Raw genomic sequence first — 27,346 nt, forward strand, 5'->3', positions numbered from 1 at the left:
TGCCATCTGAGCTCTTGATATTCATACAAGTGGTTCTCTTTTCTCCAAAGGTCTCTTTAATTTTCCTGTAGGTAGTATCTATCTTACCCCTAGTGAGACAAGCCTCTACATCCTTACATTTGTCCTCTAGCCATCCCTGCTTAGCCATTTTGCGCTTCCTGTCGATCTCATTTTTGAGACGTTTGTATTCCTTTTTGCCTGCTTCATTTACTGCATTTCTATAGTTTCTCCTTTCATCAATTAAATTCAATATTTCTTCTGTTACCCAAGGATTTCTATTAGCCCTCGCCTTTTTACCTACTTGATCGTCTGCTGCCTTCACCACTTCATCTCTCAGACCTACCCATTCTTCTTCTACTGTATTTCTTTCCCCCATTCCTGTCAATTGTTCCCTTATGCTCTCCCTGAAACTCTCTACAACCTCTGGTTCTTTCAGTTTATCCAGGTCCCATCTCCTTAGATTCCCACCTTTTTGCAGTTTCTTCAGTTTCAATCTGCATTTCATAACCAATAGATTGTGGTCAGAATCCACATCTGCCCCTGGAAATGTCTTACAATTTAAAACCTGCGTCCTAAATCTCTGTCTTACCATTATATAATCTATCTGATACCTTTTAGTATCTCCAGGATTCTTCCAGGTATACAACCTTATTTATGATTCTTGAACCAAGTGTTAGCTATGATTAAGTTATGCTCTGTGCAAAATTCTACAAGGCGGCTTCCTCTTTCATTTCTTCCCCCCAATCCATATTCACCTGCTATGTTTCCTTCTCTCCCTTTTCCTGCTGACGAATTCCAGTCACCCATGACTATTAAATTTTCGTCTCCCTTCACTACCTGAAAAATTTCTTTTATCTCGTCATAGATTTCATCAATTTCTTCATCATCTGCAGAGCTAGTTGGCATATAAACTTGTACTACTGTAGTAGGCGTGGTCTTTGTGTCTATCTTGCCCACAATAATGCGTTCACTATGCTATTTGTAGTAGCTAACCAGCACTCCTATTTTTTTATTCATTATTAAACCTACTCCTGCATTACCCCTATTTGATTTTGTATTTATAACCCTGTAATCACCTGACCAAAAGTCTTGTTCCTCCTGCCACCGAACTTCACTAATTCCCACTATATCTAACTTTAACCTATCCATTTCCCTTTTTAAATTTTCTAACCTGCCTGCCCGATTAAGGGATCTGACATTCCACGCTCCGATCCGTAGAATGCCAGTTTTCTTTCTCCTGATAACGATGTCCTCTTGAGTAGTCCCCGCCCGGAGATCCGAATGGGGGACTATTTTACCTCCGGAATATTTTACCCAAGAGGACGCCATCATCATTTAATCATACAGTAAAGCTGCATGTCCTCGGGAAAAATTATGGCTGTAGTTTCCCCTTGCTTTCAGCCGTTCGCAGTACCAGCACAGCAAGGCCGTTTTGGTTAATGTTACAAGGCCAGCTCAGTCAATCATCCAGACTGTTGCCCCTGCAACTACTGAAAAGGCTGCTGCCCCTCTTCAGGAACCACATGTTTGTCTGGCCTCTCAACAGATACCCCTCCGTTGTGGTTGCACCTACAGTACGGCCATCTGTATCGCTGAGGCACGCAAGCCTCCCCACCAACGCAAGGTCCATGGTTCATGGGGGTGGTCTAGTAGTCATGGTGGGCTGAAATGCTGTTGTAAGGCATGGACTACAATAAAGGGTCATGCGACAACATGGGCTCGGTACTAAGAATGAGAGAGGAGAATAATTGAGTTCTGCAATACATTTCAGACGGTAATAGCGAATAATCTGTTCAAGAATCACAAGAGGAGGAGATGAAAACGCCGGGTGATAAAGGAAAATTTCAGTTAGATTACATCATGGCCAGACAGAGATTCCGAAATCAGATACTGGATTGTAAAGCGTACCCAGGTGCAGCCATAGACTCGGATGACAATATAGTAGTGATGGAGAGTAGGCTGATGTTTAAGCCATTAGTCAGGAAGAATCAGTATAGAAAGAAGTGGAATCCGAAAATGGCAGTATCAGAAGTTGGAAAAAAAAAACATTGGTAACCTAGAAAGAAGGTAACTGCGAAGAAGTCATGGATAACAGAAGAAATACTTCAGTTGATCGATGGAAGTACAAAAACCTTGAGGGAAATTCAGCGATACAGAAATACAAGTTGCTGAGGAACGGAATAAATAGAAAGTGCAGAGAAGCTAAGACGAAATGTCTGCCGGCTGGAGTGGCCGAGCGGTTCTAGGCGCTTTAGTCTGGAACCGCGCGACCGCTACGGTCGCAGGTTCGAATCCTGCCTCAGGCATGGATATGTGTGTGTGTTGTCCTTGGGTTAGTTAGGTTTAAGTAGTTCTAAGTTCTAGGGGACTGATGACATCAGACGTTAAGTCCTATAGTGCTCAGAGCCCTTTGAACCATAATGAACGAAATGTCTGCATGAAAAATGTCAAGAAATCGAAAAATAAATTATTGTTGGAAGAACAGACTCAACATACATGAAAGGCAAAACATCCTTCGGTGACCTTAATAGTAAGCGTGGTAACATTAAGAGTGAACGGGAATTCCACTGTTAGATACAGAAGACAGGGCGATAGATGGAAAGAGCACACTGAAAGCTTCTACGAGGGGAAAATTGGTCTTGTGTGACTGAAGAAGTAAGAGGAGTCGCTATAGAAGCGGATCCAGTATCAGATTCAGAATTTAAAAGAGCTTTGGAGGACTTTAGATCAAATAAGGCAGAAGGGATAGAAACATTCCTTCAGAATTTCTAAAATCATTGGGGGAAGTGGCAACAAAACGACTATTCACGTTGTTTTTCTTTTTTTTTTTTTGTTCTAGGGCGCAAAACTTCTATGGTCATTAGCGCCCAGTCCGTGACTTAGGAAACAGTAAAAAACCGAAATTGAAAACCAGCAGCAATGGGAACGAAAGTCATAAAATTGGAGAAACTAAAAGCAGAAGGAAGGCTTAAAAATCCACTACAGAAAGGGGTTGGTTGTCCCCAAAAAAAGCTTCAAATGACTGACGTCATTTCACTGGCACTAATAAACTTGAGAACGCGGTCGGCTGAGCGCGTGTCATCTGCTAAAATCGACGATATATCAGGCGATAGTTGTAGACGGGAGCGTAACGGATTAAAATAGGGGCACTCAATTAAAAAGTGTCTTACCGTCCACAGCTGAGAGCAGTGGGGACAGAGTGAGGGAGGATCGCCGCTTAAAAGATGTCGATGGCTAAAAAGACAGTGCCCTATCCGGAGTCTAGTTAAAATTACCTCCTCCCGACGACGCGTTCGGGAGGAAGAAGTCCAAGCACAAGGAAGAGCTTTCATGTCCCGCAATTTATTATGGGGAAGTGTCGACCAATGCGTGTGCCATAAATGAACAACACGTCGACATAGAACGCTCCGTAAATCGGCGAAGGGAATCGATTGAATAGCTGGCCGAGGAAGAGAGACTGCAGCCTTGGCTGCAATATCGGCCGCCTCATTTCCACAGATACCAACGTGTCCCGGGAGCCAGAGGAACGCCACCGAGACGCCCCCCAGGTGGAGCAAGCGCAGACAGTCCTGAATCCGGTGGACCAGAGGGTGCACAGGATAAAGAGCTGGGAGACTGAGGAGAGAGCTGAGAGAATCTGAGCAGATAACGTACTGTATCCGCTGATGGCGGCGGATGTAGAGGACAGCCTGGAGAACAGCGTAAAGCTCCGCAGTATAAACCGAACACTGGTCGGGAAGCCGAAAGTGATTTAGGGTGTCGCCAACAATATAGGCACTCCCTACACCTAACGATGTTTTCGAGCCGTCGGTGTAAATAAATGTGGCGTCCGTCATTTGTGCACATAGAGCAGCAAATGCCCGACGATAAACAAGTGAAGGGGTACCATCCTTGGGAAATCGACAAAGGTCACGGAGCAGGCAGATCCGGGGACGGAGCCAAGGCGGTGCTGTACCCCATGTTGTCAAGAAGGTTTTAGGAAAGCGGAAGGAAAGGGAATGGAGCAGTTGACGGAAGCGGACTCCCGGTGGTAGTAGGGAGGAGGGGTGGCGTGCATACCCTACGTCAAAGGAGGCGTCGAAAAAAATGTCGTGGGCTGGATTAGCAGGCATGGAAGACAGATGGCTAGCATAACGACTCAGAAGGACTGCTCCCCGATTGGACAGCGGAGGTTCAGCAGTCTCAGCATAAAGGCTTTCCACAGGGCTGGTGTAAAAAGCTCCAGACACTAAACGTAATCCACGGTGGTGGATAGAGTCGAGACGCCGAAGAATAGACGGCCGAGCAGAGGAGTAGACTATGCTTCCATAGTCCAATTTCGAGCGCACTAAGGCGCGATAGAGGCGGAGAAGGACCACTCGGTCCGCTCCCCAGGAGGTACCATTCAGGACACGGAGGGTGTTAAGGGATCGCAGACAGCGAGCCGAAAGATAGGAAACGTGGGAGGACCAGCACAGTTTTCTGTCAAACATAAGACCCAAGAATTTAGCGACGTTTGAAAACGGAAGGTTGACAGGACCTAGATGTAAGGAGGGCGGAAGAAACTCCTTACGTCGCCAAAAATTAACACAAACGGTCTTACTGGGAGAAAAACTGAAGCCGGTTTCGATGCTCCAAGAGTGGAGGCGATCGAGACATCCTTGAAGACGTCGTTCAAGAAGGCTGGTCCGTTGAGAGCTGTAGTAGATCGCAAAATCGTCCACAAAGAGGGAGCCCGAGACATCAGGAAGGAGACAATCCATAATTGGATTGATGGCAATGGCAAACAGTACAACACTCAGCACGGAGCCCTGGGGTACCCCGTTTTCTTGGGAGAAATTACGGGAGAGAGTAGTGTTCACCCGCACCCTAAATGTGCGCTCTGCCATAAATTCGCGAAGGAAAAGGGGCAGCCGATCTCGAAAGCCCCAAGAGAACAGTGTGCGGAGGATGCCTGTCCTCCAACAAGTATCTCTCCAGATCAAAAAATATTGCTACTGTTTGGCGTTTCCGGAGAAAATTGTTCATGATGTAAGTGGAGAGAGCAATTAGATGGTCAACTGCAGAACGATGCTTTCGGAATCCGCATTGGGCAGGTGTTAAAAGACTGCGGGATTCCAGCCACCACGCTAAACGGTAATTCACCATACGCTCCAGAACCTTACAGACACTACTCGTGAGAGAAATGGGGCGATAGCTAGAGGGGAGATGTTTGTCCTTTCCAGGTTTCGGAACAGGAACGACGATAGCTTCCCGCCATCGTCTGGGAAAAGTACTGTCGGTCCAAATTCGATTATAAAGGCGAAGGAGGTAACGCAGACTATGGGTTGATAAATGCAGCAACATTTGGACGTGGATACCATCCGGTCCTGGGGCGGAGGAGCGGGAAACAGAAAGTGCATGTTGGAGTTCCCGCAAGGAGAAAACAGTATTGTAGCTTTCGCGATTTTGAGAGGAGAAAGCAAGAGGTCGCACTTCCGCTGCACGTTTCTTCGGGAGAAACGCTGGCGGGTAATATGAAGAGCTCGAAATCTCAGCAAAGTGCTGACCCAACGAGTTAGAAATTGCGACGGGGTCCACTAATCTGTCATGCGCGACAGTGAGCCCAGAGACCGGGGAGAAACGAGGCGCGCCTGAGAACCGTCGAAGCCGACTCCAAACTTCCGAGGAGGGAGTGAAGGTGTTAAATGAGCTAATAAAGAATTTCCAGCTTGCCTTCTTGCTATCGCGAATGACACGACGGCATCGCGCTCGGAACTGCTTATAACGGATACAGTTGGCCAAAGTAGGATGGTGGCGAAAAACGCGGAGAGCACGTCGCCGCTCACATATTGCATCACGGCATGCCTCGTCCCACCAAGGAACTGGGGGGCGCCGGGGCAATTCGGAGGTGCGTGGTATTGAATGTTCCGCAGCTGTAAGAATGACGCCGGTAATATGTGTGACCTCATCGTCGACGCTGGGAAAGTGACGGTCATCGAATGTCGCTAGAGACGAAAAAAGTGTCCAATCGGCTTGGGCAAACTTCCAGCGTCGCGGGCGCATGTAGGGCAGTTGAGGCTGCAGTCTAAGGACACATGGAAAGTGGTCACTCGAATGTGTATCATCAAGGGCGAACTATTCGAAGCGCCGAGCTAGCGGAACAGTACCGACCGCAAGGTCCAAATGAGACAAATTTGTCGTGGAGGCAGACAAAAATGTAGAGACCCCAGTGTTGAGGCAAACTAGATCTGCTTGGTGGAAAACGTCTAGCAATAGTGAGCCACGTGGACAAGGATGTGGAGATCCCCAAAGTGGGTGGTGGGCATTGAAGTCCCCAACCAGCAAATATGAGGGTGGAAGCTGACCAAGAAGATGAAGGAGATCAGCTCGTGCCATTTGTGTGGACGATGGAATGTATATAGTACAAAGAGAGAACGTGTATCCGGAAAGGGAAAGACGGACGGCGACAGCTTGGAAGGAACTGTTTAAGGGGGTTTGGTGATAATGGAGAGTATCGTGGAGCAGAATCATGAGTCCTCCATGGGCTGGAGTGCCTTCAACAGAGGGGAGGTCATATCGAACGGACTGAAAATGAGGGAGAAAAAAGCGGTCATGGGGACGCAGCTTTGTTTCCTGAAGACAGAAGATGACCGGCGAGTAGGATCGTAAGAGGATCGACAATTCATCCCGATTGGCTCGAATACCGCGGATATTCCAGTGGATAATGGACATAGGGTGAACAGAAAATGGAGGAATGTGACCAAGGTCGCTGTCAACTCAACGACTGCTCTGAGCTTGCGACCGACAGCATGGAATGGCATTCAGCTGAAGGCAGAAGATCCTGATCCATAGGTTGGTCAGGAGCAGCTCCTGCCATCAGCGATCGGCCAGTTGATCGGCCGCCAGCAGTGCGCCTCGGCGACACAGAAGATGGCCGAGGGTGATTTCCGCCAGGTGGTGCTGTAGATGGGACACGCCTTGGCGGAGAAGGAGAGGAACTGGGTTTCTTTGTAGCCTTCTTGGAAGTATGATGTTTAGAGGAAGGAGGAACCGATGGTTGGGAAGTTGCCGTACGTAAAAACTCTTCACGAGTATCCTCTTTTTTCAAAGTCTTGGTGTCTGACTTGTGGGCTCGAGATTTAGCAGAACTCGACGAAGGTTGAGCCAGAGAGTGGGCAGGCGAAAGTGGTGAGGTTGAACGGGCGATCTTTGCGCTGGCCGATCTGACGACCGTGGCACTAAAGGTGAGGTCGCAAGTCTGCGTGGCCGCCTCCTTTGTTGGCCAAGGAGAAGCAAGGACAGTGCTGTATTTTCCTTTCTGAGGCACGGTGGGCTGTCAACTGGCGAATAATTTTCGAGCAGCAAAGGTCGACACCTTTTCCTTTACTCTAATTTCCTGGATGAGCTTTTCGTCCTTAAAAATGGGACAATCTCGAGAGGAAGCAGCGTGGTCACCCATACAGTTGATGCAGCGTGGGGATGGAGGTGGACAAGCACCCTCATGGGCATCCTTGCCACACATAACACATTTGGCTGGATTGGAACAGGACTGGCTGGTGTGATTGAACCGCTGACACCAATAGCAACGCGTAGGGTTTGGGACGTAAGGGCGAACGGAAATTATCTCATAGCCTGCTTTGATTTTCGATGGGAGTTGAACTTTGTCAGATGTCAAGAAGACAGTGCGGGTTGGAATGATGTTCGTGTCAACCCTTTTCATAACCCTATTAACAGCCGTTACGCCCTGGTCAGACAGGTAGTGCTGAATTTCTTCGTCAGACAATCCATCGAGGGAGCGTGTATAAATGACTCCACGTGAGGAATTTAAAGTACGGTGCGGGTCCACCCGGACAGGGAAGGTGTGTAGTAGTGAGGTACGCAGCAATTTTTGTGTCTGGAGGGCACTGACTGTTTCTAACAACAGGGTGCCATTCCGTAATCTGGAACAAGACTTTACAGGACCTGCAATTGCGTCGACACCTTTCTGAATAATGAAAGGGTTGATCGTGGAGAAGTCGTGACCTTCGTCAGACCGAGAAGCAACAAGGAACTGTGGCAACGATGGAAGAACTGACTGTGGCTGAGACTCAGTGAACTTACGTTTGTGAGCAGAGATAGTGGAAGGTGAGGAAACCATTGCGGAAGAATCCCCCATGATTACCGGCGTCTCTGATGGCGCGCTCCTCCCTTGTTGGGGCCCTCTCTGAGGGCACTCCCGCCTTAGGTGATTGTTCACACCTCAGGTCACACCACCCGACAAACGGACGGAGGGACCAATCGGCACTTTCGGAAGGTATCAGCTCGGGTAATCACCCCTCCCTGGGCCTGGCCGTTACCAGGGGGTACGTACGTGACTTACCTGTCTACCCGGGGCAGGGAATTACGCGTTACCCCGTCACCAGCTACGCATGGAAGTGCGTGGGTCGGCCTTCAGACACGCACAAGGAGGAAGAAAGAGAAAGGGAAAGGAAAGAAGAGAGGTCTCAAACGGCGCAGCGGAGAAAAGGGTAAAGAGAAGAGGTAAGGAAAAGAGAAGGACAAAGGAAGGATGAAGACATACAAGCAAGGAAGGCGAAGAATGCGGTACATTTACAAGCGTCCGTCTCCGGACGTAGGCACAAACCATACTCCCAGAGGGGGAGAAAGGGAAGGAAAGAGCCAGAGGTGAGAGGGGGGGGGCAAAGATGGGGGATGGGGAAGGATGTGAAAAGGGAAGGTATGCAGCCCGGAAAGGAAGGAAGGCCACATTAGCTCGGGGTCCCGTGCTCGCTACGCACGTATCCACAAAAGAGTTGTGGATCCCCTGGGGGGATTCACGTTGTTGTGTAGAATGTATGAGTCTGGCGACATACCATCTGACTTTCGGAAAAGCATCATCCACACAATTGCGATAACGGTAAGAGCTGACAAGTGCGAGAAGCATCGCACAATCAGCTTAACAGCTCATGCATCCAAGTTGCTTATGAGTATAATATACAGAAGAACGGAAAATAAAAATGAGGATGCGCTAGATGACGATCAGTTTGCTTTAGGTAATGGCACGAAAGAGTCAATTCTGACGTTGCGGTTAATAATGGGAAAATGGCTAAAGGAAAATCAAGACAGGTTCATAGGGTTTGTCGACCTGGAAAAAGCGTTCGACAATGTAAAACAGTGCAGGACGTTCGAAATTCTGAGAAAACTAGGAGTAAGCTATAGGGAGATATGGGTCATATACAAAATGTACAACAGCTAAGACGGAATAATAAGAGTCGACGACCAAGAACGAAGAGCTCGTATTATAGAGGGTGTAAGACAAGGATGTAGCCTTTCGCCCCTACTGTTCATTCTGTACATAGAGGAAGCAATGATGGAAATAAAAGAAAGGTTCAGGACTGGAATTCAAGATGAAAGGATTTCAGTGATACGATTCACTGATGACACTGCTATCCTAAGTGAAAGTGAAGAAGTAGTACATGGTCTGCTGAACGGAACGAAGAGTGTAATAAGTACAGAGAGTGGATTGAGAGAAAATTGAAGAAAGACTAAGGTAATGAGAAGTGGTAGAAATGAGAACAGCGAGAAACTTAACATCCGGATTGATGGTCACGAAATTGGTGAAGTTAAGGAATTCTGCTATCTAGGCAGTAAAATAGCCAGTGACGGACGGAGTAAGGAGGACGTTAAAAGCAGACTAGCAATGGCAAAAAGGGCATTCCTGGCCAATAGAACTCTACTAATATCAAATATCGGCCTTTATTTCAGGAAGAAATTTCTGAAAATGTACGTCTGGAGTACAGGATTGTATGGTAGTGAAACATGGACTGTGGGAAAACAGGAATAGAAGACAATCGAAGCATTTGAGATGCGCTGATTAGGACGAATGTTGAAAATTAGATGGACTGATAAGGTAATGAATGAGGAACTTCTGCGCAGAATCGGAGAGGAATGGAATATGAGGAAAACACTGATAAGGAGAAGGGACAGGATGACAGGACATCTGTTGAGACATGAGGGAATGACTTCCATCGCACTAGAGGGAGCTGTAGAGGGCAAAAACTGCAGAGGAAGACAGAGATTGGAATACACGCAGCAAATAATTGAGGAAGTAGGTTGCAAGTGCTACTCTAAGAAGAAGAGGTTAGCGCAGGAGAGGAATTTGTGGCGGGCCGCATCAAACCAGTCAGAAGACTGATGACCAAAAAAAGAAGATTCTTGATTTTCTCCCCGAGTTTTCTCTGGATCCTAAAACCAACATGATTCCATATTTCGGTCCGTCGTTCTCAGCTGCTGCTGCTACTGATTCCCGCTAAAAACGGATGCCAAGGCTGCAAATCGTCGTCTACATCTACATCTACATGGATACTCTGCAAATCACATTTAAGTGCCTGTATACGCCTATATAGGCCTTCGTAAAGTACTCGGTGCATGCGCCGCCCATCTCAGTTGCTGCCCCCTAAGGCTGAGCTGGTTGCGCCGCCCTTTGTAAAAGACTGGCGGCAACAACATATCGCACTCAGATTATTTTCAAACACTCGGGCTGGCCACACCGAATAACGTTGTGCCTTGGTGCGGAATAGTTGTGTTCCACCTCCTGCTGAGAGGAAATCCATTGTCTCTGTCAGTCAAATTGGATACCAATCTAATTTCAATTTTACCTCTTTATAAGCACTGTGTTCTAAGAACCAGAAATTCTGGCAACAATCATAGTGTCTTGCCCCTCGTTTGGGCAATGTTGAGCAAGCGCCACTTTTTCCGGCTATTGCAGCTACGTATGACGGTGAAGCTCCAGGCACCTGTCCTGAACTGTACGAAGCTAACGGCCCATGTGAGCCTTCCCACACTGAACGACGTTTAATATATGCTAGGCTTCCTAAGCTCCGAATTATCTTCCACAGAGCCGAGTAGTGCCGTAATCTTGGAGGATGGGCAGAACACACACTTAATGTTAAAACTTCTTAAAATTCTTCCAAACTTAAATGATATGTCTCCAGCATTACGAATAAAGGCCAGAGATCTAGGCCCATCTTCATGTTCCTCCGCGGATAGTGCAAACTTTTGCTTCTCTGAGTATCCCTTTTCCTTGGGCTTGGAGAGCAGCAACAGTGATGGGCGACGAACGCTCCGTGTAAGGTGTGGACGACGATTTGCAGCCTTGGCATCAGTTTTCAGCGGTATTCAACAGCAGCAGCAGCGTTCTCTTTAAGATGGAAGACAGATGAATCGCTGAAATATCGAATCATGTTCTGGTGGAGAAAAGATGAAACCACGTGATAGATGTTGAAATAGGTACTTATAACGTAAATTGTAAATTTTAACGTATTATCCAAGATCATAATCGATATATCGACTACAAAGAGGTACGTCTGAAAGAACGCTGCGAGGCTGCAAACGCTGAGGCAGAGTATGTGTAACAAAGAGCTTATGTTAGGCCGCTGTAGTAGGCAGTTGTTACTCAGAAGTAGCAGGGGTTGCACGCCAGAGGCGATGCTCCGGAGTGGGCAGTCGCTTAGTGTTAAATAATCAGTGTAATAATTTCAGTGTCATGCATTAACGATTTGTGGAAGAAATAAGATATGAAGTAAAATTAATTAAGAAAATGCTACAAATATTATTATGAAATTTCGATGAAGAATCTTTCTACATACTGTTACATCGATTTTAAATAATACATATTCATGTATTCATGAGCTTTTGCTATAGATCGAATGTGAATGAGACCATCTTTGTACATAATCCCAAGTTTTTTACTGTATTTTTTGTAAAGATCATTTGTTTGCGTAAATGTAATTTTTATGATATGGATGAACAATTCCAAGTCGTTTTTATTTAAACAAATTCTAAATGCGTCTCTGTCAAATATCTTGCATTTTGGCTTTTGGAACTGTAGTTTCTTTGGTAGCGCTGAGAGCAGAACAACGCGTTATCCCAGACGATACCAATACGAGCTAAGGTATTTATTTCACAATAGTAGACATATTCAGGCAATCATCAGATACGCGGACAGCACACCATTTGATATAACTGTTCTTTATTAGACATTAACATCACACCTTACTTTAGACAAACGTTACAATATCTACAACAAAAGCAATACATTAAGAACCTTTACTACAGAAAGAAATAAAAGAGACGCTGAAAAAGGCAAGAAATGGAAGTCGACTGGGAGAGATGTAAATGGTTCAGTCTGTTGATAGAGAGGAAGACAGTGGTGTGCAACGTCCATATCTGCTATGTATAAAAGGAGGTAACAAGAAGCGCCCAAATAATTACAGGGGAATTAGTGTCACGGCATCAGTCAGCAGGATTATTAGCGCTTTACTGAGAAACAGGTTGGAGAATGATACTGAGAAAAAGATGTGAGAATTAATAGTAGGACGATCTTGTAGGAACCATATTTTTAGCCTTAGGCAAGTAAGTGAGAAGACGTGCAAATAATATTTGCAACTAATATTTGTACATTTAGAAAAAAAAAGATTCTGTAGCCATCAAAGCGCTGTGTGAAGTGATGGAGTGTATACCGTAAGTGTAGAAGCACAACAACTATCTCTAATTCAGAGAATAAACCGCCATTGTACGTAGCAATTAAAGTAGGGAGGAAGTTGATTTCAAACATCGGAAGGACTTAGACAGCGCTGCAATATGTCGCCGATTCTCTTTAAAATATATATACGGTATCTATCGGCCATCATCTTTAATATGTATATATGCAGTGTATACTGGAAGGGTGGAACCAGAAATGTGGAGGTGTGGCAATTCCTTTCCAGCAAGATACTATCTACTCATTATTACGTGCCGATGATCAAACACTGATAGTTCAAAGTAGAGAGGAATGCAAATTTATGACAAAGAGGTTAATGGAAGTAACTGGAAAAGGCGAGCTTAGAATAAATATGAGCAAAACAGAATATCTAGGAGTGGGAGGAGATGGAAGTGATGCATTACTGCCGCAAGGAACTACTGAAGCTGTAAAGCATTTTGAATACCTGAGTCGGTAATCCATTCCTTGGGAAACTGTGAAGCAGATGTGGAACGCAGGATACAGCAGGCAAGACGATCAACTAAAATGCTAAATGTTCTGTAGAGCTGGGCAATATCAAAAGGAAAATAAGAGAATTCTAAAAACAGTAGTGGAAATTATACTAACGTAGGGTGCAGTACACTGGAAACTGGGGTAACAGCAAATAAGCGGAGTACAGACACTAGAGATGGATGCAATAAGGAGGGCAGCCAGCATGCGCAGAACAGACGGAGAAGAAATGAGGAAATTACGAAAATCTTGGATACCGAGCAAACTGTCGTGCAAAGAACTCTTCAGTGGTATGGCCATGTACGGCGAATAGAGCAGGAAGGATAGCCGAAGGCAGTCCTGTAAAGGTCGCCGCAAGGAAGGAGAAAGCGTGGACGGCCGAGATTAACATGAAAAGCGGGAGTAATTGGAATGATGAGAAAGCGACATCTGAAGGAGGAAGAATACCATGATTGTAAAATCTGACGAATGGGAAGACAGGGGAACTATTGAAGAGTGGAGAAGACGTAAGCAAGTAGATTTCAGGATTCGGCAGCAAACCGGAATAGACTATAAGGTTATTTCTCTCTTCGTTGCCCTTCCGCAGATGGTAGTTCATCCCTAGGCTCCCCGCTTAAAGATGGTTCTAGAAAACTTTTAAATAGGCTTTGGCGAAGTAGTTGGTACCTGTCTTCATGTGTGTACGATTTCAGGTTTTTCAGCATCTCCGTGATGCTCTACCATGTGTCAAACGAACATGTGCTCATTCGCGCTGCGCTTCTTTGTATCCATTCGGTTTCTCTTGTTACTAACATTTGGTATGGAATCATACCCGAGCAACATTCTGGGATGGTTCGCACGAACGTTTTTTATGTAATCTCCTGATCAAAGGTCGCTCTTAACTGAATGCAGTCGTAGCTGATGGACCTTGGGTCAGCCAAACTCAGTTACTGCACCACTCGGCCGCTGAAACACACGGTGGCTGCCATTTCTCTAGGATTCAGGGTGTAAATTAGACAACTACTGACGTAGCAAATAGACTGATCACTGTCTGGTAACTGTATGCTCTAAGACACTCCAATAAAAATCCACCTGCTACACCGCTAGTGTATGTAGCACCCAGATAAGAAACTCTGAGACACCAATAAAATGAGATTATTATTCATTTATTTTTCATCTTAGTATATCACAGATACACACTGTAACAAAATAAATTTTGTGAAGTGTAACTCTAAGGGGCAGAGAAATGAAAACAGGACAGGCTATACAACGAGTATGGCGCAGCCATTGGTAACGCAGTTAGATGCTGTATAGAAGTGCCCTCGATTGGGAATGAGGAGAAAACAGCTCGAACGTTCACCGCTATGCTAATTGACAGATGTGCAAGACGTGATATCAACGAGTGGTGTGTGCGCCCGACTTCATTATGGAGCTAGGGAAAGAGGAACAGCGAGGTGTAGTGCGATTTTTGACTGCGGAAGGAATGTCGGCAACTGAAAATTCATGCCCGAATGTGAGGCTAACACAGCAAGTCACATGCTTGTGTGTGTGTGTGTGTGTGTGTGTGTGTGTGTGTGTGTGTGTGTGTGTGTGTGTGTGTGTCTAGGGGGTGGGGGGAGAATAAACGGTATCAACAAGATCAGGTGTAACTCAAAGACAGCAGACGACGACGGCAGGCTCGTGGTATTATTACCCCTCCTTTCATGGCTGCAACGGATGGATGCTGTCTGACGCTGTCGTCAGAAATGACCGAGGCGGACGGTGTAAGAGTGGGTTGTGCTCATCAGAATCGACTGCAGATGGACACACACGGAAATAGTTCAGGTATACATAATGATGTCGCCGGCCGAAGTGGCCGTGCGGTTAAAGGCGCTGCAGTCTGGAACCGCACGACCGCTACGATCGCAGGTTCGAAGCCTACCTCGGGCATGGATGTGTGTGATGTCCTTAGGTTAGTTAGTTTTAACTAGTTCTAAGTTCTAGAGGACTAATGACCTCAGCAGTTGAGCCCCATAGTGCTCAGAGCCATTTGAACCAACCATACCGATGTCGCAAACAGAAGATGAAGAGATAGGGAAAGTATATGGGGACACTGAAAGAGTAATTAAGTATGTAAATGGAAATGAAAATTTAATAGAAGTGAGGGAATAAAATACCGTTTTAGGGGAGGATTATGAGAAGTGGCTATTGGGTATCATGGGCTTGGTAGTAGGCACGAGACCGGAAAAAGTCCGAGGCATGGAATAAACTTTATCTACACTACTGGCCATTAAAATTGCTACACCAAGAAGAAATGCAGATGATAAACGGGTATTCATTCGACAAATATATTATACTAGAACTGACTAGTTATTACATTTTCACGCTATTTGGCTGCATAGATCCTGAGAAATCAGTACCCAGAAGAACCACCTTTGGCCGCAATAACGGACTTGATACGCCTGAGCATATAGTCAAACAGAGCTTGGATAGCGTGTACAGGTACAGCTGCCCATGCAGTTTCAACACCACAGTTCATCAAGTGTAGTGATTGGCGTATTATGACGAGCCAGTTGCTCGGCCACCATTGACCAGACGTTTTCAATTGGTAAGAGATCTGGAGAATGTTCTGGCCAGGGCAGCAGTCAAACTTTTTCTGTATCCAGAAAGGCCTGTACAGGACCTGCAACATGCGGTCGTGCATTATCCTGCTAACATGTAGGGTTTCGCAGGGATCGAATGAAGGGTAGAGCCACAGGTCGTAACACATCTGAAATGTAACGTCCACTGTTCAAAGTGCTGACAATGCGAACAAGAGGTGACCGAGACGTGTAACAAATGGCACACCATACCATCACACCGGGTGATACGCCAGTATGGCGATGACGAATACACGCTTCCAATGTGCGTTCACCGCGATGTCGCCAAACACGGATGCGACCATCAAGACGCTGTAAACAGAACCAGGATTCATCCGAAAAAAATTACGTTTTGCCATTCGCGCAACCAGGTTCGTCATTACGTACACTATCGCAGGTGCTCCTGTCTGTGATGCAGCGTCAAGGGTAACCGCAGCTATGGTCTCTGAGATGATAGTCCATGCTGCTGCAAACGTCGTTAACTCTTCGTGCAGATTATTGTCGTCTTGCAAACGTCCCTATCTGCTGATTCAGGGATCGAGACGTGGCTGCACGATCCGTTACCGCCATGCGGATAAGATGCCTATCATCTCGACTGTTAGTGATACGAGAACGTTGGGATCCAGCATGGCGTTCCGTATTACCCTCCTGAACCCACCGATTACATATTCTGCTGATAGTCATTGGATCTCGACCAACGCGAGCAGCAATGTCGCGATACCAAAAACCGCAATCGCGATAGGCTACAATCCGTCCTTCATCAAAATCGGAAACATGATGGTACGCATTTGTCCTCCTTACACGAGGCATCACAAAAACGTTTCACCAGGCAACGCTGGTCAACTGCTGTTTATGTATGAGAAATCGGTTGGAAACTTTCCTCATGTCGGCACTTTGTAGGTGTCGCCACCGGCGCCAACCTTGTGTGACTGCTCCCGGTAATCATTTGCATATCACACCATCTTTTTCCTGTCGGTCAAATGTCGCGTCTGTAGCACGTCATCTTCGTGGTGTAGCAATTTTAATGGCCAGTAGTGTAGTAATAGCGCATACACTGTTCAAGAATCAGAATATGAGGATATATACTTGGAAAATGCCGGGAGATACGGGAAGCTTTCAGTTAGATTACCTCATGGTCAGTCAGGGATACCGTAATCAGAATTGGACTGTCAGACGTACCGAGGACTAGATATAGAATCAGTTCACAATTTAGTAATGATGAAGAGACTAGTTCTTTGAGGTTGTAGATACTACTGTAATTAATATCTCAGTGGGCAACTGAGCTGAAGAGGAATGGACATCTGTCAAAGGGCAGTTAGAGAAATTGGAAAGAAAAAACATAGGTACAAACAAGGTTCTAGGCGCTTTTGTCTGGAACCGCACGACCGCTACGGTCGCAAGTTCGAATCCTGCCTCGGGCATGGATGTGTGTGATGTACTTAGGTTAGTTAGGTTTAAGTAGTTCCAAGTTCTACGGGACAGATGACTTCATCTACAGCTGCATCTACATTTATACTCCGCAAGCCACCCAACGTTGTGTGGCGGAGGGCACACGCGCGTGCACACACACTGCCTAACCCTAAGCAGAGTTAACGGAGATTCAAATTAAAATAAATAAATAAATAAAAATAAAAAAATAAAGTTTGGCGATAAGTGAAATAGCATCTACAAAGGTAGTTTGAATGGTAAAAATTAGTGCTTCAATGATAGTGATAATTTATATTATGCTATCTGCCAGTGAAGTACATGCATTTGTCTTCGCTTCCATCGAGTGAAAGCTGATGGAGAAATATTCTGCAGAAAACAGTGTAGAACCTTGGGGAAGAAGGGCTCCTATTGAAATTTATAGTTCTATGAAATTAATGTACCAATCATTCTGGAAACGTTGTAATAGGAGTGTATGTGTGTCCGTTGCAAATGAAAACATATCATTTTCAGATACTGCCAATAATGAAAAGATCACCTTGCCCCAACAGAATTTCAGTTATTGATTTCTGCCCTTATAATCACAAATGACCCAAAACATTAAGAACACCTCCCCAATATCATGCTGTTGGACGCGAAACGGCAGCGACTCTTGGTGGCATGGATTTGCCAAGTCAATGGTACGTTTCCGGTGGCACGTATCACCAAATCTCTACGCACAGGTCACGCCATATACTTAAGTGACGAGCCGGTAGTCTGTGGAAATAGAGTTGGTGCCTCTAGCATCCCTTGTTTAATCCATCGGGTTCACAACAGGGAAATTTGGTAACGAAATCTTCACCATCGCAAACCACTGTAACACTATTCTGGTTTTTTAACACGGATCGTTATCCTACGGACAAACAGCATCGCCATCGGGGAAGACATCAAGCAGGAAGAGATAGAGTGGCCCATAAGAATATTAAGCTACTGCACAGCTATCATTGTGTCTTATATTGCTACCACAGGTCGCACTTATTCCCCGCTCGCAGCATGATACATGTCCCACATGACTACGCCAGTGGCTTGGTACTGTTTCGAGCAGCCGTTCTTCTGGATGACGGAGTTTCCGGACTCTAATATCGACTGCTGTAACAAGCGACACGTTTCAATTGGTCCGCTTAATGGTCTCCACGATCCACTCTCACTGAAATTCTAATTGACGATATCGACGGTTCAATATGGGAGCTCGTAGCTGCAGCGCCCAGTGTTCAAGAATGTGCGCTGAACTTTGTGCTTGGGAACACTTTTTCCTGCACCACTGTACTCTGTCATCACATATGCTAAAGATCGCCGCCAGCCTCTCACCTCCTCGTTATGCAATGAAGCGTGGACATCCATACCTCGCCAACTCGTGGTTTTACAGTCAGCTACTTTCCGTAACTCCTCACGACAGCAACACGCTAACAGAAGAAAAGCTTCGCTGTTTCCAGATGGTCGTTCGCAGGCTCCGTGCCATAGCAATCTACCCTTTGTCAAGGTTACTTATGTCGTGGATTTCCACCCTGGCCCGTATCGCGGCGTGAATATTTCCCGATTCATCTCTACTCCACTTATATACGAGGGCTATTCGGAAAATAAGGTACGAAGGTCGCAAAATTGAAACCAAAGTGAAAATCAAATCTATTTTACTTACCAGTTAGCTATACCTTCCAGTTACTTCTCTACACAGTCGCCGCTCCGACATAGACATCTGTCGCAGTGCTGTGTGAACTTTCCAGTACCCTCTTCAGAGAAGGAAGCCTCCTGTGCTTTAGAGAAGTTACTACGCCGTGCTGCAGATCGTTGTCTATACCACAATGTTGTCGTCATACCAGCGGTTCATTTGAGCAGAGACGGAAATCAGATGGAATCACGCGCGGGCTGTATGGTGGGTGGCCAAATACTCCCCATCGGAAACGCTGCAACAGCGTCCTCATTGCCCCTGCAGTGTACGGCTGATAATTGTCATGAAGAAGGACGTCAACGACCGTCACGTTCCGTGACGTTGCATGAAATCAGTAGAAATCTCACAGCATGCATCCATACTTGGCAGGGGCACTATTTCTCAACATCTTTACGCCCTCACTGTGCACGCCAAGGCATACCTATGTCGATAGTGGTCATATATACACGGTGCGTCAAAAAAATGTATACACACTTTGAACTGTCATAGACAATTTATTTCCCGTTCTACAAGGTTAAATATCTGTGAGAAACTAATGTTATGTTTCTTAAACAGGTGGCAGCAGTGGCAAGGAAGTAACTGCAACATGGCGGGCGGGCGTTTGAGCTTTGAAGCGCAGAAGCAAATAATTATGTGGCACTGGAAGTTTGAGAATGTAGCTGTGGTTAGAAGACAGTGTAGAAATGAGTGTGGTACAGAACCATCTTCAAGGTTAACAATTACACTTCTACGAGACAAATTCGAAATTCGTGGAACAGTGTGTGACTTGCATAATGGTCGATCAGGGCGACCTCGTACAGCTACAAGTGATGATTCCACAACTGCGCTCTTGGAACTGTTTCAGTGTTCGCCACAAAAATCTTCAAGGCAAGTGGCACGTGAGTGTAATGTAAGTGCTGGTAGTGTGCTACTCGTTCTGAAGAAAGGCAAATTTGTTGTTTACATTCCAAGGTTGGTGCAACAGCTAAGTGACGACGATCCAGATCGAATGTTAGAATTTTGTGAATGGGTTCAGCAGATGGTGAAACGTGAACCGGGATTTATGGGTAGCGTAATATGGTCGGATGAAACCCGATAGAAACTCAATTGAACTGTCAATAGGCACAATTGTGTGTATTGGGCTGAAGATAATCCTCACATTACAGTAGAAAAGGCTGTGAATTTGACTGGCGTAAATGTGTGGTGTGGTTTGTCTGCAAGGGGACTCATTGGGCCTTTCCGATTTGAGGGTACTGTTACTGGAGAAACGTACCTAACAATGCTTGCTGACTCCATATTCAATTGGTTCAGATGGCTTTGAGCACTATGGGACTTAACTTCTGAGGTCATCAGTCCCCTAGAACTTAAAACTACTTAAACCTAACTAACCTAAGGACATCACACACATCCATGCCCGAGGCAGGATTCGAACCTGCGACCGTAGCGGTCACGCGGTTCCAGACTGTAGCGCCTAGAACCGCTTGGCCACACCGGCCGGCGACTCCATATTCCCTGCCATTCTTGCGTTATATGGTAATGTTGAGTTTTATTTCCAACAAGATGGTGCCCCGCCGCACTATCATAGGGACGTACGAGCATACCTGGATCACAATGTGCCAGGCCAGTGGATAGGACGCAGAGTTAAAATGGTTCAAATGGCTCTGAGCACTATGCGACTTAACTTCTGAGGTCATCAGTCGCCTAGAACTTAGAACTAATTAAACCTAACTAACCTACGGACATCACACACATCCATGCCCGAGGCAGGATTCGAACCTGCGACCGTAGCGGTCGCTCGGTTCAAGACTGTAGCGCCCAGAACCGCACGGTCACTCCGGCCGGCCTAGGACGCAGGGGACCAATCGAGTTTCCTGCACGCTCTCCAGACCTCACGCCACTGGATTTCTTCTTATCTGGCACAGTAAAAGATGAGGTGTACAAACGTAAACCACTTAACCTGGACACACTTTGGAATGAGATTCAGGCGGTGTGCGCAGAAATCTCATTGGACACTTTGGTACGATGTACGTAATCAGTGGAGACTCGTACTCAGAAATGTATTGATGCTGAAGGCCACCCGTTTGAATATTAATCACCTTTGCAAAGTACATTTATTTTTCCTATTGGACTTTTAGCTTTCCATTTCCAGAAATTTTACATTGTAGCAACCCGTGTGGGGTTGCTAGTCTCCCGTCGGGCGCCTCCCCGGGTGGCGGATTGGGGAATGCTCTCCAGATATGGAGGGTACCGGGGAAATAAAATACCTGGGGTGGACCAAAACTAGCACGGGTAGGGAAGACTTGTTAAGCCATGGTGAAGGCAAATCCCTAGGGGTAGAGTACCCCAAAATCAAGACTACTGGTCCTCCAGGTTGGGGGTTGTGCAGAGGGCTACCAACCCACTCATGTAAAACAATGGCCGGTCAGGACACTCGAGGTATGCCTCGGAAACAGGACAGAATTTACTGGAACAGAAATTGGCAAAGTTACAAGGATTTCTCTTTTGGTTCGTGGAATGTCAGAAGTCTATACCGCCCAGGAAGCGCACAAATACTAATAAACGAACTAGGAAAATACAAGGTACAGCTGGTAGCGCTCCAAGAAATAAGATGGCAGGGAACGGGATCAATGAAAATAGGAGACGGGACAATAATGTATGGAGACTGCGGTCAGCGCCATGAATTTGGAACGGGCTTTTACATTCATAAAACAGCAATTGACACAATAAAGGAATTCAAATCAATTAATAACCGACTATCACACATTAGAATTCAGGCTCAGTGGTTTGATATTACATTTCAAAATGGTTCAAATGGCTCTGAGCACTATGGGACTCAACTGCTAAGGTCATTAGTCCCCTAGAACTTAGAACTAGTTAAACCTAAATAACCTAAGGACATCACACACATCCATGCCCGAGGCAGGATTCGAACCTGCGACCGTGGCGGTCTCGCGGTTCCAGACTGCAGCGCCAGAACCGCGCGGCCACTTCGGCCGGCGATATTACATTTATAAATGTTCATGCACCCACAGAAGATAAGGAAGATGACGTGAAAGAAGAATTTTATAGTCAACTGGAACAGACATATAATTCAATAAGTAGACATAATGTAACAATAGTGTTAGGAGACTTTAATGCCAAAGTAGGAAAAGAAGAAATCTACAAACCAACCATTGGGAATTACAGCTTACATGGTGAAAGTTCAGAGAATGGTGTGCGACTCATAAACTTTGCAATGGCAAATGGTCTCACATTAAGCAGCACAAAATTCCAACACAAACGCATTCATTTAGGGACATGGATATCACCAGATGGAAAAGTAATGAACCAGATTGACCATGTCGCCATCCAAAGACGATTTCAAAACAGTATTAAAGACGTTAGAACTTTTAGGGGAGCAGATTGTGAGACAGATCATATGTTAATCATAGCTCAAATGAAAATAAAGCTAAAAAAGAAACAAAGTACAAATAGGGTTGAAATTAAAAGGTACGATGTAGAAAATCTGGCAGAAGAAAAAATAAAAGAAAACTTTAGGAAAGAAATGGAAATTAACCTATCGGAATCTAGACTGACACATAGTGACCAGCAAGACGTGGAAAATAGATGGAGACACCTCAGAAACAGTATTCAAGATGTAGCTTCCAAAACTATAGGTAAAAGAAAACGAACTAACAAAATCTGGTTTAATATAAAGTGCCAAGAAAGAGTACTGGAGAGGCAAAATGCGAGGAAGGCATGGTTGCAAGACATGGACAATATTACACTAAAGGAGAGATACTATAAAATCCGCAAGGAAACACAACGAACTCTAAGACAAGAGAAGAGAAAACACTACAACAACATGGTAAGAGAAGCGGAGGATGATTTCAAGCATCACAGAGCAAGGCAGATGTACCAGAATATAAAAAAGTCCTTGGGAAAATTCAATAAAAGGGAACATTTTATAAAGGACCATAATGGGAAAATACTTACAAACAAGAATGACATACAAGAAACATGGAAGACATACTTTACACAGCTGCTCAACTGCAATGATCCACAATATTACTTTACATTTGAGGAACCAGATACAGTTGATATACAAGTCACCACACCATCAGTAAATGAAATAAGACAAACAATAAAGAAATTAAAGAACAACAAGGCTTGTGGGGAAGACCAAGTATATGCTGAGCTTTTAAAAAATGGAGGACCACAATTGGAAATAGAACTACATTCCTTAATTGAAACAATTTGGGAGACAGAAAACATACCGGTCGATTGGAAAACTGCAATTATATGCCCCATCTTTAAGAAGAATGATCCCCTTGTCTGTGATAACTACAGAGGAATTGCCCTACTCGATGTCACGCATAAAATTTTGTCGATGTGTATACTACACAGACTGATTCCCATAACCGAAGAACTGATTGGGGACTACCAATGTGGTTTCCGCACTAACAGATCCACTTTGGATCACTTATTCACATTGAGACAAATAAATGAGAAGGCATGGGAATTTAATGTAGATATCCATATTCTATTTATAGACTTCAAGAAGGCCTATGATAGCATACACCGACAGACACTCTTAAACACGATGAAAGAATTTGAAATACCATTAAAATTAATCAAATTAGTTAAAATGTGTTTGGAAGAAACCATATGCAAAGTTAAGACACCTGCAGGAGAAACTGAAAATTTCAAGGTGTACACTGGACTGAGACAAGGGGATGCCATCTCACCTATTCTATTTAATATTATCTTAGAGAAGATTGATAGAGAATTCACCAAAACTAATCCACAAGGGATCCAACTGCAGGGACAGAACATTACTAGACTTGCTTATGCAGATGATGTAGCCTTAATAAGCACTTCAAAAGCTGAATTAATCAGGATGATGCATAATTATTACAAAATAGCTGAGAAAGCTGGACTTCATGTGAATGAAGAAAAGACAGAATACCTAGTCATAAGTAAAAAACTCCAAAAGAATACACCACTGACCGTAAATGGTCTCACTTTCAAGGCAGTTGACCACTTCAAGTACTTAGGGAGTCTTTTTAGCAGAGACAATAGAGCAGAAATAGAAATAGACGCCCGTCTAGCAGCAGCTAATAGAACTTTTTACAGCTGTATCAAAATTTTAAGGATGAGATCACTTAGTACTGAATTCAAAATCCGTTTTTATCAGTCAACTATTGTACCAGTAGCATTATATGGATGTGAAGCTATTGCATTCAGGAAAAAAGATGAAGAAAAACTGTTGATATTTGAAAGAAAAATACTAAGAAAAATATTTGGACCAATCTTCGATGAAAATGTCATGGAGTGGAGGATAAGGAAAAATGAAGAACTACGGGAGCTGTACAAACATAGTACCATTGTGGAAATGTTAAAGAAGAGAAGACTGAACTGGGCTGGTCATGTAGCAAGGATGCCGGAGAACAGACTACCCAAAATAGCATCCACTAAGAAATTAGAAGGAAAGAGAAGAAGAGGAAGACCTCGAATTAGGTGGATGGAGAATATCCGGGAAGATGCAGCTAGGATGGGCATCAACTCTGATTGGACAACAATTTCCCTGGATAGAAATAATTGGAAGCGGCTCGTAGAGCAGGTGTATGGTCGATAAGGCCTTAGCCACGTGTAAAATAAAAAGTAAAAAAGTAAAGAACGGGAAATAAATGTTCTATGACGCTTCAAAGTGTGTATACATTTTTTGACGCCACCTGTATATAGACTGATGAGCCAGAACATTACGACCACTTCCGACAGAGAGATTTAATCCCACATGGTGGCGTTGTGGGCACGCGACGCAGTAAAAAAGTGTAAGGACTTTTCGGAAAGTAAGGAGCGATAAGTGGCGAAATGAAAACCACAGTGAAAATCCGATGAAGCTTTGCACAGATGTGTTGGACAGTGTGTCTAGTATGTCCGCAGACGCACAGTGAGCGCTTGAAAATGTCTAGAAAATATTGTGTTTTGCCAAGTATGGGTTCCTGCTATGAGATTTCTCCTGATTTCATTCAACCTTACGTAACGTAACTGTCATCGACGACCTTCTTAGTGACAATTATCAGTCGTTTATTGCAGGGGGAATGAGAACGCTCTTGCAGCGTATCCAGTGGGAAGTTTTTAATCACCTACCATACAGCCTGGATATTGTTGCGTCTAACATATCCTCAACGTTCTTTCCATTCTTTTGTTCTTAATAAAAGAATGCAAAGAATGTTGAGGATCTGTTAGATGATGACCAGTTTCGCTTTAGAAAGGAAAGGGTACGAGAGAGTCAATTCTGACTTTGCGCTTGATAATGGAAAACAGTCCGAAAAAAAAACAGAAGAAAATCAAGAAACGCTCATAGGATTGATCAACCTAGAAAAAGCGTTGTACCGCGCAAAATGGTGCAAGGTGTTGGAAATTCTGAGAAAAATAAGAGTAAGCCATACCGAAGGACCGGTGACAGACAATGTGTACAGGCGACGAAAGGGAACAATAACATTGTAAGATCAAGCAATAAGTGCTCGGACTAAAATGGATGTATGGGAGTGATGTAGTCTTTCGCGCCTGCTGTTCAGTCTGTTCATCGAAGAAGCAGTCAAAGGAAGGTTCAAGAGTGGTACTAAAATTCTAGGTAATAGGATATCATTGATAGCATTCTCTGATGACATTGCTATTCTGAGTGGATGTGCATATGGATTACAAGATGTGTTGAACGGAATGAACAGTCTAATGAGTGAGAATACAGACAGAGTAAAGTGAAGAAAGACCAAAGTAATGAGAAGTAACAGAATTGCAAATAACGAGAACATGACATCGAAATGGGTGGTCACGAAGTAGACGAAGTTAAACAGTTTTGTTACCTTGGAAGCAAATAGCCCACGACGGACGAAGCAAGGAGGGCTTTAAAAGCAGAATCGAAGACAGACCTTAATTGGAGAGAGAAATTTCTGACGACGTCCATTGGGGTCACGGTACGGTAGTGAAGCATCGAAACAGGAAAACCGAAACAGAAGAGAATCGAAGCGTGTGATGTTTGGTGCTACAGAAGGATGTTTATCATTACCTGTTTCGATGAGATAAGGAATCAGGAACGTCTCCGCAAAACCTGCGGAGAAAACACATAGAAAACGCTGAAAAGAAGAAGGGACGGCATGACTGGACACGTGGTAAAACATCGGAGAATAACTTCCATGGCACTAGAGGGAGCTGTAAGGGTTAAAAGCTTTAGGGGAAGACAAAGAGTGAAATAAACCCAACAAATGACTCAGGATGTAGGGTGCCAATGCAATTTGAAGATGAAGAGAACGCAGGACAGGAATTCGTGACGGATTGCACAGTCACAAACCTGATGAAATAAGACAAACGAAACGACATCTTTTTTTCAGAAATTAATTTTGACAGAGGTGTAGCTTTGCGTGTTTTAATAATGTGAAGAAGTTTGAGGTTACCGTAACAGCATAAAGAAATTTGCAGAGAAGTTTTGCAGCATTTTGATTTATGTATGACTGCTGATAAGTTTTGTAGAGACCAAAGAAAACTTTAAAGTCTAATGAAAATTATTATTGCCCAACATCATAGGTTTCATATTGCCACCCTAAACAGATGAAGTTACATACCAGGGTGCATTCTTTGAAACGGATTTGGCCGATTTCTTTCCATATCCTTATCCTGTCCGAGCATGTGATGAATCTCTAATGAGTTAGCAGTCGACTGGGCTTTAATCTTTGCTCCTTATCAATTGAGAAAATCGGCCTTAATCCTTCACGGTGACTCTGTAACGCCGAGTATGTTGAGCTATTTCTCATTTTATCCAAAATAACTTTGTTTTCTTGCTGAAAATAAGCTGTGATACGTTATTAAACATATGTCATTTCAGTTCCGGTGCCTCAGAGGATATATCGTTTCCGCAAAAAAATACGGTCACGATTTACATTTCACATTCCCAGTCACACTCTATAAGGATGCAACTGAAATGTATTTCATACCGATCGATTTGTGATTTATGTAGAACTGCTAATTTTAAAAGCACGTTACTTCGCAGCGAGGAGTGCTCTCGTGTTAACGTTGAGTGCATTTCGAATTCAATGTAACAAATATTTTAAAACCGACTGCAGTGGACGAAAATAACAAAAATATTTTCGTATACAAAACGCAAATTAGAAGCGTTATAACAAAGTGGCAATGAGCTATTAATTCTGAACGTTGTTCAACAAAAATACGGAGAATGTACTCACACTGCAAAGAGGCCACAGTTAGCTCGTTGTGTACTCCTAGCTCACCTGGCATTCTGGCTGTTTTGGCATAGATTTTTGTTTGCTGTGATTCAAGGTACAGCACTGTTTCTTGGCTGCAGTACTAACTTTATTCCTCCAATATCTTCAGTACAGTAATCAATACGGAAATACTTTATATTATTATTACTATCAAAATAATACAGATCGCTAAGAATTTCTTAAGGTGAAACTATCAGCGTTCCTCCTAAACAGAAAATCATCTGAAACCACTCTCTAGGTAATTATTCCCGTTTCATCTAATATACACTCAACAGTCAGTAAAACGTATGCTAAAACGGGTACTGAATATTCGTAATATAGTACAATATGTCACTTTACCTACAGTCTGGGCTGAAGAACACGTAGCAGTTCCACAGTGGCACTCTACAGGCGCGGCACGGCGTCACCC

The sequence above is a fragment of the Schistocerca serialis genome, chromosome 7 (assembly GCF_023864345.2).
Source record: "Schistocerca serialis cubense isolate TAMUIC-IGC-003099 chromosome 7, iqSchSeri2.2, whole genome shotgun sequence".
Taxonomy (NCBI): domain Eukaryota; kingdom Metazoa; phylum Arthropoda; class Insecta; order Orthoptera; family Acrididae; genus Schistocerca; species Schistocerca serialis.